The following is an 18,061-nucleotide window of genomic DNA, read 5'->3' on the forward strand; positions in this document are numbered from 1 at the left end:
CCAGCCAGGGGAGCCAGTGCAGAAAGTCCTCTGCTCACTTCCGAGCCCACTGGCTTTGGGAGGAGCAGCTGCGGGGCCTCTCAGCTCCAGGGATGTGGATGTGTACACTGGCTGGGAAGGCCTCTCTCCTCTCTGGACCAAGGAGTCAGCTAGGGTGTGTCAAGGCACACAGAGGGGTCACATTGCACCCCAAATAAAAGAGCCATACACGAACTTCCTGGAACACGGAGTCACTTCAGGAGACACCTAGTGAATCACTGGCAACAGGAAACCAAAATAGAGGCCCTAAATAAAGCGAGCGACCCGGAAAAGGACATAAATACCCACATTTTAAAGGAGAGGCGTCTCGGGCCTCTCTGTACACCTCGGGCTTTGTTTCTTTCATACAATGCGGCACCGGAAACACCCTCACAAGGTTAGCCCAGGCCTGCAACAGAGGTGATCTACAGCAAGTTCAATGCCATCTTTTAGCAGTTGCTGCACTTAATTGAGTGGAAAAAGCTGTCAATCTAAAGCCCCAATCCCAAGGTAAATTCACTCTGAACTAACCATCTGCCAGGGCTTCTCCCAGGGTAGTCAGCACTTACCATCCAGAGGCCTGGATTCACTTCCTCATAATTAGATCATTCCTGAATTAAATTGACGGTCCCAGGGAAAAAAAAAATGCAAAGTGTGTTTTGAGACCAGAAAGCAGAAGCTGACTTGTTTTAACAAATGCAAGAGACCACATATTTTTTCACAGTGATAAGGTGGCACAATAAATGATTTTTCTAAATTAGGCTTCACAACAAGTATTATCTTCCACACCACCCTCAGAGTTTATATTTGGATTTTCATTTGCAAAGTTGAGACATTTCTTGGAAGCATCATAGAAAAACCCAAGGGTGGGTGATCGCTGTTTATAAACCCAGGGGCGTAAACAGGGTTGGACAAGATTGACCCATCTTATCCAATGGTGTGAATGTCCAAGTCCCCACGCATCTGCTGTCACTTCTGGGAGCCTGTTGCTCATTCAAAAACAAAAAGCAAGATTTCAGGCAAATTTTTTTTTGCATTCCCAGGGTAGCCACACTTACCATAACACCTGGGAGATACAGGTCAAATAGTCCACAAAGGGACAAACGGACAGGGCCCTGAAAGCAATGCAACCATCCTGTAGGCAAAAGTAGACGAAGAAATGAAAAAGAAATCCTGCAGTTTCCCTGTAAACAGTAACGGGGCGGGAGGGGGGGTAATCTCTCATCAGATTGCGTCTCTGGGGCACTTTAACTACACAGGGTTCCTCAAACACTTCACATTAACTCTAATTTTTTCCCGGAAATAGCTCTGAACTAAGATGTTCAGTAATATCTCCATGTTGTTCCTCAGGAGCCTGCACACCATTTGGTTTACCAGTGTATGTCTGAGGAGACACAGACACAGAGTCCAACAGAACACTGTTCCCACTGGGTCTACATAACGCAACCCAAAATAGAATGTGCCCCGTCCATTTCGGCCTGATCCTGATTAGATATTCCGATGCCTGCTTTTCCATGGATGGAATGTTAGAAGCAAGATAAAAGAAGACAGAAATAGAGAGATAACCACCAGGTCCTCACACCCTGACAGGCTAAATAAAACCTACTATTAGGGCCTATGTAATATTTATGCATGCAATATAATATTTCTACCTCTAGAACTTTGAATATTTCTCAGACTTGCTTGATCTGAATAGTCACCTGGAGCATTTAATAAAAACTTACAGTTTTTAGGCCCTTTTAAAAAAAACTGAAAGTCAAGTCTGGGGTAGGTTCAATAACCTATGCTGTTCTTTCTTTGCATGTGTTTAAGTGTAACAGGGACACAGAGAGAGAAAAAAAAAGATTTTCCATCCTTTCCAGTCCCCTTTCCCAACTTTAAAACATCTGCCTCCCTTTTCATACTGTTTCTCCTCTATTAACTGATTCTTCTACACAAACTTACCAGAGGCCAAAACCGCAAAACTCTCAAAGGCCAGAAGCAAAGCAAAAAAGAATCAGAAAAAATGAGCAGATCACAGAAAGATGGCCTGAGGTAGGAGAAGTCACCTCCCCAACACAGCCCGTGGGTGGGGGTGGCCTGGAGACAGACACCTCCAGGGAGGGAGAGGTAACCATGGAGTGTCCCTAGCTAGAATAAGAACAGAGACACTGAGGAGGACAGGATCGATGGGCAAAGCCCTCTTTTCTGAACGAAAGCCCAGAAAAACATGACCCCACCCCCAAGGAAGAAAAAGGAGAAGTTGCCACGCACTTGGAATTCTAGGTAGAATAAACAAAAAACTAAAACCAGGCTCAAATGAGAAAGTCAAATTCTGAACCTATGGATAGGCAGATGCCTTTGAATTCTGCATTTGTACTTCCCCTGTGTCCCAGGAGAGGTACACAGCCCAGGCCACACAGGACAGCCAGGTTGGGGGATCTGGCAAAGAGGAGTTTGTCATCAAAAACTGCAATCCACCTAAGAAGCAGATCCACTAAACACAAGACACCAGCAATGAAAATTAACCTGACATCATAGGACAGGATGGAAGGTTCACAAAAGAGGGAGTGTAAAATTATTGAAGAAGTTTTTAAAAAGACACAGAAAACATAAAGATGTTAGTAAAAAAATGATAGCAAACAAAACAGAGGAAAAGAAAAACATTTTCCAGTAAAAACAAATATAGTCTTTAAAATTAAAGATGCAAAGAACACAACATAGAAGAAGAATACATTTGGCAGGTTTCCATGTATACGAAATTCAATATAACGCAAGGAAGGGGATTTCAGGGAGCAGTAGATGTTCACTAACGATGTGGGTGATGGCTGCTTGAGCAGACTGTCACGTAAAAGCCTTATTACTTCTCAGCACGTATATTAAACCATCATTTAAAAAATCCAATAAGCAGTTTACACAGTAGATTAGACAGAGGCCAAAGTGGCTCAAAGAAAAGACTGAGGAAATTGCTCAGAGCACTGGACATAAAAAAACAGAAATAAAAGCAAGAAGGAGAAATTAAATAGAAGATAAAATGGGAAGTGCTCTTGTACGCCAACAGGAGTTCCAGAAAAAGGGACCGAGTTAAAAAAAAAAAAAAAAAAAAAGAATGTCTAAGAATATTCCAGAGTTAAAGGCAAACAAGTTACAGTGATGAAGAAGCATATCCAGGCCTAAACATATCCCAGTGACCCTGCACAATGCCAAAGGAAGAGAGAACCTTAAAAGCCGCCAGGAAGACAAATTACAAGTAAAACAGCAATGATGTGACTGACAGTAAACTTACCATCCACAAGTCAGATGCCGCCTACTGGTCAAAGGCCCTCACCAAGCCACTGGCTGCAGAGAATGAGTTTTGTGCAAAATGACTGCAGAGGGAATGTACTTTCCCACAATGATTTCTGGTGTCCCATGCATCCTGCACTGATTTTGTCCGTGGGCTTCTGTTGCGCACCTTCTGTGTACTACCCTGAGCAACAGACTCCTTTGCTTTCACAGAACTTGGCACTCTGAACTCAGAGGAGGTACAAGCGGTGGGCCAGGAAAACTCGGGCGCTTTAGAGGACAAGGGAAGAATGTGGACTGGCAGGAGTGAGGTCTAGGGCAGCAGGTCCCCGCTGAGAGTCCCAGATGGCCAGGCTCAGCATGAGAGGACCCCCCCCGGGGGGGCTGAAGTATCTGTACCCTGCTGTGTCTTGGGGGTTCAGGGTAGGGCGAGGCATGCAGGAGATGCTGCCGAGGCGGGTGCTCAGATGGAGGGAAGGCAGGTGGAGTGGAGAAAGCACAGCATGTCTGGGGACCCCAGTTCAGAGCAGATGGAGGACAGAGCATGATGGGGACAGGGAAGATGAACCAGGGTGCAAGAAAGGGCTGAGTGACACCATCAGAATGGGTCTTATGTTCTCAGAGCAACTGGCATCTGATGCAGGGTGTTAAGCTAGGAAGTGATGTATGAGATTTAGGTTTCCAGAAATCCCTTGGATGCTAGCCTCAGTGTCAGAGGTAAGGACACAGTTCTGATACAGAAGAAAATGTGTGATCATGCTGATAGACAGAGCCTTGGTCCACGCTTAGCTTTTCATCTGCAAAATGGAGATCAAATTCTTAGCCCCTGTGAGAAGGCAGAGATGACTAGAAAGTCCGAGCCCTGTGTGTCCAGTACCTGGGGCAGAGTAAGTAATCGGTAAATGAGAGCCCAGGCCTGTCACGAGCTCCTGTCAAATCACTGCCCAAACCCCAAGGGAACTACAGACAATATTTAACTTCATCTTTGTAACCTCATCCCCTTAGGCAGCAGCTCCAAAGCACAAGAGCTGAACTGTGGGTTTGGAAGGGAGTAAAGAGAGAGGAAGGGAAGCAGCCAGGAAGGGGAGGAGGAGGGAGGAGAAAGGGGAAGAGCTGGGGACTCTTTATTTGTGTGTCGAGGGCCCCCAGCAGTGGTGTAGGCACCACCATGAACACCAGCATGGTCCTATGGGAAGTATTTATTCATCAGCTACTTACAGGACAGGAGGGGAGGGTGTGTTGTCCTGCCAAGGGCTGTGCTAGGATGCTGGAGGAACACAAGGCTCAACTGCTGCTCCCCTGTCTTTCAAGAACTTGCAGCTCAGACTGAGGCTCCTACATAAACGGTCCCCAGGGAGATGAGCTGTGACCCCAGGACCAGTCCAAACGAGAAAGGTGAGCGCCCTCCCTCTACCTCCACCACCCAGCTGTGGGAGAGAAAGGGGGAGAATGTGCTCACCCAGAGCAGCCCGGCAGCACAGTGACACTTCTGCCCCCAGCCACCAGAGCTCAGGCTCCACTCAAGGAAGGTCTGCTGTCTACTGAAGACCAGCCAGCTCATCTGCCTGGACAGAACCCCTGCCACGTGGATGCGACCAAGGCAAGGTTTCCCCAGGCCCCAGGAGGCAGGGCATGCTGCCGCTACACCTCGCTTCCACTGCTGGGAACAGCCACCAGTCTAACTTATAAATTCCCAAAGATATTACTGCCGCTGTTTATAATTAGCATGCTAAATAAAACTGAAGCAAGCTGCTGGCTTTGATAGGCCTGGTCCTGGTAAGCAGTTGGAGAAGGTAAGCGTATGTGTGAATCTCTAGACACGTGTACATATGCACATGGGTGCACACATACACACGCTACCTGCTGAGCCCCACCTTCCTGAAATGGGAAACAGAATGTGCTCACAAAACACACCTATTCGAAGGGCATGAAAGAGGCAAACAGAGGACCTCGCTCCTTCAGTCTGAGGGACACATGAGCCAGCGTGGATTCCAGGGAAGGGGACAGCCCCAGGACAGCTGAAGACAGAGCCCTGTTACAGATGACCCACGTCTCCAGAGCTAAGCTCCGAGCTGCAGAGCCCTGTGAGAAGCGTCAGAATACCGCGCTGCCACCCTCCATTAGCTAGCATCTCACCAGATGGAAACGCACATCCATCTTCACTCCCAGCACGAAAAGAGCAGCAAACACTAACACAGGAGCGTCAGCTAGTGCATGGCTTCTCTTTTAAAAAAAGAAATTAATAAATGAAGAAGCAGAGTTAGCTCAGTCCTCCTCTCAGTCTAGCCACCTTCCCTTCACCATTTTTAGCAGCTGTTGTGACCCCCAGCGGAAAAGCAAAGCATACAACTCTTTCCCTGGTTTTGTTGTTCGTGACAATTTAGATGACTGTCAGGGAACAGGGAATATAACGTTACTCAATCAAAGTAAAAGTCGGGGTGCTTAACTCTCTGACTTCAATACAACACCACCCAATAGCAAAACAAATGCACAAAGCAAGCAGGCTTTCACAGGCATGGACGGGGTCCAGTTGCTCACTGGCCATTGCCACTTAGACCTGAAATGTCCTCGAAAGTCTCACATATTCTGAGCTGGGTCTTTGGAAGGTGACTGGATCATGGAGGATGGAGGGTGTGTACTTACCAGGGGTTCATCCACTGGCAAATTCACATGCTGTAGGGGAGATAGAGCCTAACTAAAAGGTGAGCTCACTGGGAGTGGGACCTGGAAGGGTGAATTCTTGTCTCCACCCCTCCTGTCTTTCTGCTTCCTGGCCGCCATGGGTTGAATGGCTTTACTCAGCTGGCCACTGCCACCATACTATTTCTGCCTTGGAGCCACAGATCACAAACTGAATCCTCTGAAACCATGAACCAAAATAAACCTCTCCTCCTTCAAGTTGCAAGCGTCAGATGTTTCATCCCAGTGACAACAAAGAAACTAAGATAGAGAGGGAAGCCACACACTCCTGCCCACTGCAACATACCCCTGAGAAGCACCACAGCTAGTACTACCATACCTACTGGTGGCTACTGCAGAGTTACCCAGTCACATTCTCTGGGACCCAACCCGCTCAGTGCACTCACTGGAAGATTGTCAGTAGTTTAAAACACCAAGCTCTAGCCTTTTCTGCAAGGGAAGACCTCAAATAAAAGTCCCATACGTCTCTAAGAGAGACATATTCCCTTCAGGTGTAGAGAGTAAATGACTCTTAGGTACAAGAGGAAAAGGAGCCCATCAGCTGGATGGACAAACAAGATCAATCTGTCCATCCAATGGAATATTGCCAAGCAATAAAAAGATACAGATTGAGCATCTCTAATCTGGAAATCTAAAATTTTTGGATTAAGCATACTCAACCATTAAAGTCTATGTAAATACTGCAAAATTTAAAAAAAAAAAAAAAACTCTGACACATGTAACATTTTTGGTCCCAAGCACTTCCAATAAGGGATACTCAACCTGTGTTGACTTGTGCTACAAACAGGATGCTGGGTGAAAGAAGCCAGACACAAAAGACTTCATTTTACGTAATTCTATTTAAGTAAAGTACCCATCAAAGTAAATGGAGATTAATAGTTGTCTTAGGTTATGGGGAATAAGGGAATGTGACAGACAGGGATGTTTGTGGGGTGATGATGGTGATAGTTGTAGAACTCCATAACTTTACTAAATTGCACTCTTAAGACAGGTGACTTGAATGGTTATAAACGATGTCTCAGTAATAATTTTCTGATTCTTTTTAAAACACTGGGCCTTAGTCATGGGGTCATAGAACATAGTCTCGGGTTATATATGGAGTGTGGCTTGGGTAGTGACTGTTCTATGGAGAAAGTAAGCCCTCTAGTATGAAAGCTATTATTTGCTCAAAACCACTTTTTAATTAACAATCACGGTGGGATCAGAACTCAGGCCTCTTGGTTATATGTCTTATGTACCCTTCTTAGTTGTCATTATTTGGTTTTATGTAAACCATGGGTGTTAACCATATAGATAATAAAATATAAAAATAAAATACATATACAAATATATATGCCTAAAGCCAAGACCAACAAGTTTTTGGAGTATATGTAATTCATGATTATAGTTATTCTCTGCTTGCTATATCACTTGTACACTTCATTTTCTTATTTTCTCAATAGTAGTTTTGAGGTGAAATCCATGACTTTTTATCAGCTTAAGACTGAAACTTTCTTTCCTTGCACTAAAGAATCAGAGATGAGTGTTTTAAACGCTGAATCAACTCTTAAGACTCCAGGTTTCAAAACACCCAACAGCAAACAACCTGATTCAGCCCTAGCCACATGGGCCTGACTTTCTAATAGAAATGTAAAATAGATCTTTATTCCCAACGAAATTAAAATGGGATTCAATTATGCAGAATATGAAGGAACTTGTTGTTGAACTACCAAAAAAAAAAAAAGCCCACACTCTCATTTAAAACAGTGACACCACAGACTTAATTATGATTTAAAACTGCACAGGAAGAAGAGGATAGAGTACACCCAGAAAGAAAGGGGAGAAGGGGCTCTGTCTAAGCAAACAATTGAGCCAGTTGAGGATTTTTAGTAACACATTTGGAGGCAATCTGGACATCCTGAAAGTTATTAGAATGCTTGGAGCATTGTCCAAGCTATGGGCTGAGGTTTGTGGCTCCCCAAATGTCTATGTTAAAGCACTGACCCCCAGTGGGATGGTAGCCTATGGGGGATAATCAGGTTTCAGATGAGGTTTGAAAGTGGAGCCCCCACCAGAGCCCAGCCAGTGCTACATAAGAAGAAGAGAATCAGCTTGCTTCCTGTCTCTGCAGTGTGAGGGGACGGGGAGTAGGTGACATCCCTAAGCCATTAAGAGAGTCCTCACCTGGGATGTGACTTCCCACTCTCCAGAACTGTGAGAAAATAAATTGTCCAAGATCCCCCTCCCAGTGCCTGGGATTTTTCTCACAGCAACCCAAGCTGATGCAGGCAACCAAACTTGTCCCAGTTCAGTCGCCCTCTGTGCAACCCACAGCAGTGATCAAGGTTAGGCGGTCGCCACTTCAGGAGCTCCTGAGGTTAGCTACTGGCAGTGCTGAAGGATGTGAGGAAGTACTCGGCCTCCCTAGATCTGCATCTTGCAAAGGGCTCTTGTTGCAGTGACTTACTTATACATTTACAGTCTAGCTCCCAACGCTTTCGCCTTGGCATCAAGTGAAAATTAAAATAGAACTGCATATTTAGCTCAACTTGCACAAGTCCCTAACTTCCTAAAATGTACTTCAGCCTCAAAAATGATGCGTCGCTCCAAACTGCTTCCCTCCTCAGTCATCTGTCTACATAGGGGCCAGCTGGACAGATGCTCCCCTCCTGCGGGGGTTCCCCCAAAGGCAGGTGTCTCTTCCTCTAACACACAGGGAGAGTGTGCAGCCAGCAAAGGAAGAAGGGCGCTCAGAAGCCAGACACAGCAGTGACCTCACATGCAGGAAGGCTCCAAACCAAACAGGCATGAGAACTTTTCTAGTCGGTTGATCCTCCTTTGACAAAACCCAACGCGCTTTCCCTATGCCACCCAAAGTACTCCAAAGGATGCCTCAGCTGGTACCTAAAGTGGAAAGAAAAATTCCAAAAACCAAAGGCAGTACTTGTGGGCATGGAGTCTTGATTGGAAGCCCTGAACCAGATGATCTGAGGTAGGAGACAAAGATTCTGCTTCAAATCACAGAAGTTATTCCCATACCACAGAATGTCAGTCTTCTGTGTTATCAATTTGTACTCACGCCTGAATTTTATCTGACATCTCAGTTTATCTATTCTGTAGAAGGAAAATGGCAGAAACAGGAATGATGGAACTATGCCAAGGTGGGCTAAAGCTATGAACATCTTTTTCTTAAAAGAATGTGTGTGTTATATGCTTTGAAATATATATAACCTTAGCGAAAGCTTGAGTCAAAGAGGGAAAATGTTCCTTAAATTTCACTACTCTATGGCTGACTTGTCCAACTTACATCCCCCTATAGATCGTTGGCCAACACAGGGCTCTTTTAAAGCATAACCTGAGCTAACCTGCCCCACCAAGGGCTGTAGCTCCCTCCCAGCATCTCAGCACGGGAAGGCTCTGGCTGGCCTCCTCTGGCTCTTTGGACGGTGGCCAAGGGAGCAGAGTCAAGCTGGAGCGCTCCCCAAGGTGGTTCTCAGGTAACCCGCTGGTTAGATTTCATCTTGTGTGGGTTCAGCTTTGCCTAGCAAGGCAGAGGAGGTGCTTGGTCCAGGTCTAGAATGATTTCTGTTTAGGTTTCTTCAGGACCTGGCTATAAACAGCCCGAAGAATGGTTCTGCTGTCCCGACGGGCACCTTTCAATGGAGACAAAAGTAGGACACTCGCTTAACAAAAGGGGACTGTTTGGCCACCAACGTCCTGAGCAGGGTCTGAGTGTCCAACTGGAAGGGCTTTCTGCAAAGTTCAAAAGACAGAGAAGAAAACAACAGCAAGAAAAGAAGCATCCCAGAATCACCCACTCCAGACCTCCCTTCCCGCAAAAGTGCCAACGGATCAAATATAAACCTCTTTGAAGAAAGCTCCAGCCGGGGCTCAGGGCTCAGGTATTAGAAGACCCTGGCATCGCAACCCCCCTGCCCTGCTGTCAGAGCCGACACACACACACAGAACGTCGCCCTCCTGTATGCCCGGTTTCCCCCACATCATAAAAACAAGCTTTCCCTTTAATCTGCTTACCAGAGTGTGGGCGAAGGCTTCTAATTTCCCAGCACAGAGATAAAAGAATAACACATAGAACACATTAGTGGAATATTGACAGGAAGGACATTTAGGGAGAGCTCAGGGAAAACAATTGAGAGCTCAGGAGGACCAGGCAGGCCCCTCCTCCTCCGGGCCACTGGAGTGAAAAATAAGATCAGGTCCCCCTAAGGACACCGCATACTTCCCTGTCCCTCCCCAGCCTGCACATTACCAACTTCCTGCCAAGACTTCCCGAGGGTGCTGCGGAGGTGAAAGCGCGGGAGAAGCACAGCACCAGGGACACACCACATCAGTGCCTCGGTGACCACACCACAGTCACCTCCAACGCCCCTGCTTTTTCTTCTCCTAGTCAACTTAAAAAAAATCCTGCAGTCGGTTTCCCATGGCCAGATCCGTCCTTTGAAGGTCTTCTGCCCTTCTCAGGCCTCTCTTTCAACTTTGCCCCCACAAAACCTTCCTCCCAGAGCGGTGCACAGACCTCTCCAAAGCCACTATTCATCCCATCTCCAGCCTGGAGGTTCTGCCAAGCGGGAGGGAGAGTCCCCTCAGAGATGGGATAAATCAATGCCAGCCTGTGAAGAAATTAAAAGGAAGAAAAGGCAGCAGCAGCTCTCCACTCAGCCACGGAACGTAGGGAAGGGATCACTTCCAAAACACACTGAGCTCCAGTCCCACCTGGGGCAGCAGTGTGCAGGAACCCAGCTCTGGGCTCTACAAAGTCCCTGTAGGATGTCCAGGTCCCAGTCTACTCTTGTTTGTTTGTGCAATATTGGGATTGAATCCGGCGCCTTGGTACTTTTTAATGTTTTTAATTGCATTTTCAAGATAACATCTTATCAAGTAGCTAAATTACACAGGGTGGGCTCAAACTTGCAATCCTCCTGCCTCAGCCTCCCAGAGTACTAGGATTCTCACAGGTATGCACCACTATGCCCAGCTCACAATCCTGCCTTTTGTTTTTCAAAGACACTTTGTCTCTCCTGCTCCCTTTATCCCATTCAATTTCAGAGCCAAATGTAATTGGATCTTAGATTTATTTTCTACTGATATCACTTCGAAATCCATGAAGATGGTCTCATGTGTTAAAGCTTCAGTCTCCCAAATTCCCCATCAGAAGTGCTGCTCAGAGCTTGGACTGTCTCTGAACCAGCCCTCCTGAGCGCAAGCCCTTGCTAAATGTTATTCCCTTGCGTCATTCCACAAGTAATAGAGTCACAGCTTCCTGCCAAACTCACACTTCCAAAAGCACCTCCAGATCAGCACACCCCAAACTGAACCCACACCTTCTCCCCTCCAATACGTCCGCCACCAAACTGTCTGGGCTCCTTAGCTGGTACCTTACTCTGGGGCTGACTACAATCACTTCCGCCCGCATATACTTCGGATCCCACTCTTCGGAAGTTCTCCCTCAGAAACCACCTCTTACCCTCCACTCCAATTTTTATTACTGCAATCTTGCTCCAGAATTATCTCCATGGTCCCCTAACCTGGCTTCTCGTCTGCACAGACAATGCTCCACGCCTGACCCCATGCACTCAGACATTAGTAGCTTACCACAAAAAGAAATCACGTGTTTTTCACTTGCACAAAATTTTGCTGTGAGAAAAGGTCCAAAATGCTCAGCTGGGGACTCACCTGCTCTGCCCAGCCTCAACTCACAGTTCTTGCGGAGGCCCAAACTGAGCAAACCAGAAGGCATCATCAACGCTCAGCCTGCAAATGGCTGCACCCGCCGTTGCCTAGATGATCTCCCCAGTTTTTCAAAGCCTGGGTAACCAGGATACCTCATGCTTCCCCTTGAATTGTTTCTCCTCCACCCCACCCCCATGCATATATTTTTTTCTTAGTATCCGTTACAGCCCTGCACTTTTCAAATTAATGTACCGCTGCTGCCTGTCAGTTCCCTTAATTCAGCTGTGTCCCTCCACTGACCAACACAGGGCCCAGCACACAGTAAGTGCTTAAGAAACACGTGACAAATTGTCCCAAGCAGATGATGTATTATACCCGCTTTAAACAGCTGGGGCTTTCGAAGAATATTAGATTCTTCTTGTCTCGTTCCGGTTTTCTCTCCACTGGCTCATCTTTCACATATTGATTCTGAACAGCAGCGTCACAAGCATCCTGAGGGCATTCGCTGACCGCTCAAGCAGGAGGCAGGGAGCTCGGAAGGCACAGGGGCGATAACCCACAACCCTGCCCTCAAGGAATGGAGACCAAGGCGAAGACAAGCAGAGCTGAAGCAGCAAAACACAAATTCAATAAGGACTGTAACGAATGAGAGAGAAAAGCAGAGTGTGTTTGCTACTAAGAAAATCATAACAGAAAAGACCAATTAATAAGGCGATGTTGTCAAACGCTGTGGTAATTTTCATTATAACATTTTATTAGGCACAATATGATATTGATATTTTTTCATTGAGGATTACAATAAATTTCCCCACTAAATACATTCTTAATCCAGATGCCAGGCAATGATGCTGCCTTCCCTCCCCTTAAATCCTCATGGAGTTTAAAATCAACAGCGCTGATTTCAAATACAGGATGCACACAGTTATTTATAAAGCAAATCTGCTTTCAATATTGGGGCCATCAGAGCAAGTACTGTACATAAAAATTAAATGTGTTCTAACCTACACACACACACACACACACACACACACACACACACACACAAATCTCAATACTCTGTCCAAGATCTTTGTGGGTTCCAGATGGCCAGACGATGGGGATTGCAATGTCATGGAAGCAAAGTGCAGGGGGAAGGGCAGGAGAGGACAAAGGGCCACCAGAACAAGTCCAGTTTAGACTTTAGATGCCGCCATAACAGAGCATGAAGGAGGGGCTGGAGGCAGCCATCCAGGATACACACAGACCAGGAAAGTTCTCAACACCAGCATCCTCCTGGGTTGGGCACTGCTTAAAGAGTAAGAATATATCTCTGTCTACTGCAGGAGAAGTTGTTCCACTAACATCTTTCCTTACAAGATGAATGACCAACATTTCCCGGACCCTCTGTGTGTCTTCTCCAACTTGAGAATCTCCACAAATGGAGGTTTCCAGGCTCAGTAATGAGGTTGGTGAGAAAGTCTGGTTTCTAACCATGCCAGAGATGTCACTACTGCCTGGCCCTCCACCATGGATCATCTGTCCCCAAGCAGGAGACTCATCTTGCTGCAAGGCCACATGAGCCAAGCCAACATTGTGTGATCATGCAGCTACTTCTCAATCTGCCTGTGTGACACATATATATCCATGTATATAAGTGTGCATGTGCCATAAATATATATATATATATATATATATATTCACTGCATTGTCATTTCCTGATTGTTCAGTATTACCAAACTGGGGCTTCTACTCTTAGCTACAGTCTATCTCTTGAAGATCAGCTACTCAAAATCTGTATAAGTGTGTGTGAGTGCGTGTGACCCACACTATCACAATACAAATTAAGCGAAATAGATGCTTAATGGTATAATTCGCTCTTCAATGGCACTATTATTACAACATCACTCTATTTTCATTACCCATGCATATCAGAATTAACTTCCAACATGTTTGAGTGAGGAAATAAAACCACCTAATCACACTACCAATTAATTCTGTAAAAGTCATGCCATATATCAAAACTAAAATATGTTTGCAGCATCCCACAAAGACAAGATTCCACTCTTGGTTCAATTCCTCTTGCTTACTATGCCTCTATTTCTTCTCCACTTTGACCTATCGTAGTGCAATTACAAGCAAAATCAATAAAAGACCCTTAGCAGGTTTAATTGATCCTCGAAGAAAGGATATTATAATCCATCAGCACTCCCTCACCTCGCGCTAACATTATTTTCCAGCGTCTACGAAATACCATTGTGGTACCAATAAACCACTCTTTCTCACGCTGCTCTCTCATCAGCTCAAATACTGTAACAGCACAGCAATTTCAAACAGGTTGTGAGTCTCGGAGAGCACTGCTTGCAAAGTGCATGTAAATTATTAGATTACATTACAAGTGAAAGACTCAGCAGTGGGCCACCATAGTGGAGCATTAATGTAGAACAAGTTGAATGGAAACCTCATAGACAGGCTTCTCCAATGGGATTTTTTGGCAGGAAAGAGAAAGCGAGTAAAGGAGAAGGGAGGGCAAGGAATGATGAGATGCTGTGAAATGAGGCACCAAAGAGCACCGAGCATGGTGGGAAGGAAGGAGCTACCCCAGCCCCCACGCTGGGGAGGGGGCCAGCCAGCCAGGCTCCAGGAACGGAGGAGATGGTAGGCAGGGAGCAGCTAGGCACAAGCCCACCTCCTGCTCACTGAAGATACGAGAGGTAACCTCAGAAAGGCCCAACACATGGTGGGTGGGGCTGAACTTTAGGGATCTGTCCTAGCTTGGCAGGACCCAGCCCGCAGTGACGGAACTGAGATGAGGCTGGATCCCATCCCAGGACTGGAACTGGCAGCAAAAGGAACAGCGTCAGAACCTCCATGGATGCCCAGAGACGTTCATTTGTTTCACAGAGCAGCCAATCACAGTCAGAGAGGACACTCCCAGCAAAGAAGAATGAAGACTCAAGGGAGAGATGGGGAGGTGGCTGCTCTGTGTGTGCCTCGTGGTTACCACCACTGCTGCAGCCACATGCGCTGTGTGCAAGGCGCTTCCCAGGCATCAGGGCAGGAGGCTGCATTTCCACCATGCCCAGTTCGCAGGTGAGGACAGAAACCAAGGGATCCATGAACTTACCTAAGGTCACACAGCATTCCCAGCAGTTTGTCGCAGCCAGCAGAACGTCCTCTGTCTCCCAGCATGTCCCAATATGCGTGGTTCAAGAATGGAGCAAGCCTGAGCTTATGAGAGGCAGAAATGGGAATCCATGAGGCAGAAGCAGTCAAGAGTGGCCGGGTGGGAAATGAAGATGCAGGCGCAGGTGTAAGCCATTGGAAATGCGCCCAAAGCGCCACACAGGGCCGAGCTCCACAGGACAGTGTGGGATAGGTAACCTGCAGAGCACGTGAGTGCCTGCCTTATTCAAGGCACTGCACAGGGTGAAAACGTGAGCTGTGGTGTTTGCCCAGCAGAGGCCAGGCTCGTACCCAGCAAATGGCACTGTAAGGCAGCACGGAAGCAAGAGGCAGAAGAAGAGAGTTCCTTGGTGTTGAGGCAGGTACATGTGACCGACAACTGCCAAAGCCGGAAGTCTTGGGACATCTAGAGGGAGAGAAGATCTCATCCAGGGCTGGATGAGTGGGAGGATTTCCAACAAGCAAAGTGAGAGGGCAACTCACAGTAGGAACTGGACAGGGAGGGACAGGAGGGAGAGAACGATGCAGGCACATGCAGAGGCTCCACATGCTTACAAACTACACTACAACCCAACACTACTTCAACAGTGTTGGGTTGGAGGTGACCGGACACAGGTTACTCTGAGAAACACCACCGGGCCAGGAGGCTAGGAACCAGACTGCTCCTGTTTGCTCCTTCACCCCTCAAAGGCCAGAACAGTACCGGGCACAGAGAAAATGCTTCCTACACACTGGACAAGTAAAAGACCTCCTTGGGCTCGAACACAGTGACATCCACACTAAACACACAGGGGAAGGATCTCCACAGTCTAGGGCACATGCACACCTAAAGTAACAGGATCATAATAAGCATGTGCAATACTGAATAATTATAAGGATGTACGTTTTTCGGTCCTCCCTTGCCTCCTCCTTGAAACCGTAATGAGTGACACCTGGAGCTCTGTGGAAACTCGATTCCCTGGTCCTTCCCACTTCGAAGCCCTGAGCCTGGGAGGGCTGCACCTGCAGTTTCCAAATATGGGAGGGACAGTTCCTAAGTGTGGTGGGTCTTGGCCCATATTTTAAATCTTAGAGCAAAAATGACCGTGTAGCACAGGCAAAAGGTAAATGTTTTATATGAAAGTATTATGTGAAAATTTTATTTTTTTCTGTGCATGTATGTGTATACATGTATTGGTTCATAACATAGTTTTTTTTTCTCATTGTAGATCACAGTATAAGTGTTTCAAAGCTATCTCTGTAAAGGGTCATGAATTCACAAGCAGGACTTGTTTTTACCATTCAAGCTGAATGACCCTTGTTTGCTGGACAAGAGTGAGTATCCCAATGTTACAGGTCTTTCTGGGCTGTCCATCTTGTTCAGACAGTGTCAATCTGAACACTGTCCATCTTGAAACATGTAGAAAAGTCTATGGGACACATTAAATTAAGAAATAGTTCCTTTGAAGCAACCCCAATGTAACAACACACCATCAATTCTTTTGAAAAGCAATTTATTTTTTTCTAATTATAAAATTACATACATAATGCAGGCAGCTCAGAAAATCCAGAAAACACAAAGAAAAAGAAACAAACAGAAACCTAGCATCCACACATGACCACTTTATTATTACATCATTTTAGAATATGTGGATCCAAGTTAACTTATTGGTAGAATTCTATTTCACATACACACACACACTACAGTTTGGTACAAAAATGATGTGATCCTCTGCAAGCTGCAATAAATGCTGGAACTTTTCACCAGGCAGGAGATCATGACGTGTCCTCTGTAAAGAAATACTTTTCTACTGTCACCAGGTTTTTAGTGGCAGACTCTATCTCCGGTCTGCCCAATGAAGGCATAGCTTTGCTGGGGAGAAACACACGCTCTTGGGGCCCTTGGCTATGTCCAGCTGCATGGAGACTATTTGATTCCTACTAAATCCAAATAGGAGGTACTTTTACTGTGCTTTACAATGACTTACTGACATGGCTATACCTCACTAGCTACTTTCTAATTAATAATAAAAATGTCTACTGGGATTAAAAAAACAGTAACGAGCACAGACAATGTTCTACTTTTGACAAATAGCCAAAATGGCACACTTGCTTTCATACATATGTATGCCCTGGCACTGGATTAACTCGTGTTCTCATCTTCACGGCCTCAGGGGCGTTTCCTGAAAGCGTGAACTTGATCCTGTATGCTTTTGGAATTTCTGAGGATCCTGCCCAAGCACACAAGTAGAAAGAACACTTAATGAGAAAGTAGGAGACCTGGGGTCTGGTTGTCACCCTTCCTGGGAATATGATTTCCATATCTCACTAGGTTTCTATGAGCATCAGCTCAAACGGGTACCAGGCTAGAGAATGTGGTGCATAGCGTCCCTTCCAGCTCTAACATATCCTACTCCTAAATAGGACCAGTGGCAGCATCGGGAGTAGGCGACACATATTTGACTCACACTCTCAAGCACAGGTTTATGAAAGGCAGGCCTCAGAACATTCGAGAGCCCTTTGGGTACAGGTCAGTTCTTCTCCGGATTCTTGGAGGCTCCCTGTGCTTCCAGAAGGTCTCAGAACCTCACTAACCTCAGGCTGCCATCTCTCATATCGTGAGACCCGATGCCTTTGGGGTAAACAGCCTGGTCCACAGAAGCTGCCGGTTTCCAGCTTGCAGCACACATGTTTATCCGCTGGGCAGTGGTGGTGACATAGAGCTCTAGCAATTTCACACCTGTCATCATCAGTCAGCTAATCAGATCACTAAGAGAGGGGTCATTCTGGATTATCAAATTATTTCATCTGCCTCTGCTTCCCCAATGCTTCATTACCTGGACAATTGAGAGTTACGGGCAACCCACCCTCCTAGCTGTCTGTCTCTTCAGATGTAATGACCCTGTCACACGAATGTTCCTGGGAGGACACACGCTGTATGTCACGTGGCCTTTCATCATCCACTGGTTTTATAACTGGAAAGTGAAAATGAAAAGCAATGCATTTTATGTGAGAGGTTTGAGGCTAGCTAAATATACACATTTCCTCTGTGATTGGATGGTGAAAATCCATTAATTTCCACAGTTACTCCTCCCCATGACTGGCGTTCGTTACACGGGATGACATAAGCCTTCTAGCTTCCAGAAGGGCAGAATCACATGTGGTTGCTTTCTCTCTCTCTTTGTCCATTTCTCCAGACTTCTTTAAAATGAACTGGAAGAGTCAATAAAATCCTCAGCAATTCCCCAGGCACCCTGGGAAGCAGATC

At 46.2% G+C, this 18,061-nt stretch overlaps 1 protein-coding gene and 1 long non-coding RNA gene across 3 annotated transcripts in view; both read right to left on the reverse strand.

Annotated features, from left to right (window-relative positions):
• The window catches only part of Rora (RAR related orphan receptor A), a 648,320-nt gene that overhangs the window by 622,068 nt on the left and 8,191 nt on the right, over window positions 1-18,061 (reverse strand). The gene's annotated exons all lie outside the window — the stretch shown is intronic.
• The window catches only part of LOC111755116 (uncharacterized), a 38,206-nt gene that overhangs the window by 12,350 nt on the left and 7,795 nt on the right, over window positions 1-18,061 (reverse strand). Inside the window, exon 2 of the long non-coding RNA XR_002789702.2 lies at window positions 1-18,006. This exon is cut by the window's left edge and continues 12,350 nt beyond it. This is a non-coding gene — a long non-coding RNA (uncharacterized LOC111755116). The remainder of the gene's footprint in view (window positions 18,007-18,061) is intronic.

This window comes from Cavia porcellus, unplaced genomic scaffold (assembly GCF_034190915.1).
Source record: "Cavia porcellus strain 051 isolate PalLab524CR breed Dunkin Hartley unplaced genomic scaffold, mCavPor4.1 scaffold_38, whole genome shotgun sequence".
In the NCBI taxonomy this organism is placed as follows: Eukaryota; Metazoa; Chordata; class Mammalia; order Rodentia; family Caviidae; genus Cavia; species Cavia porcellus.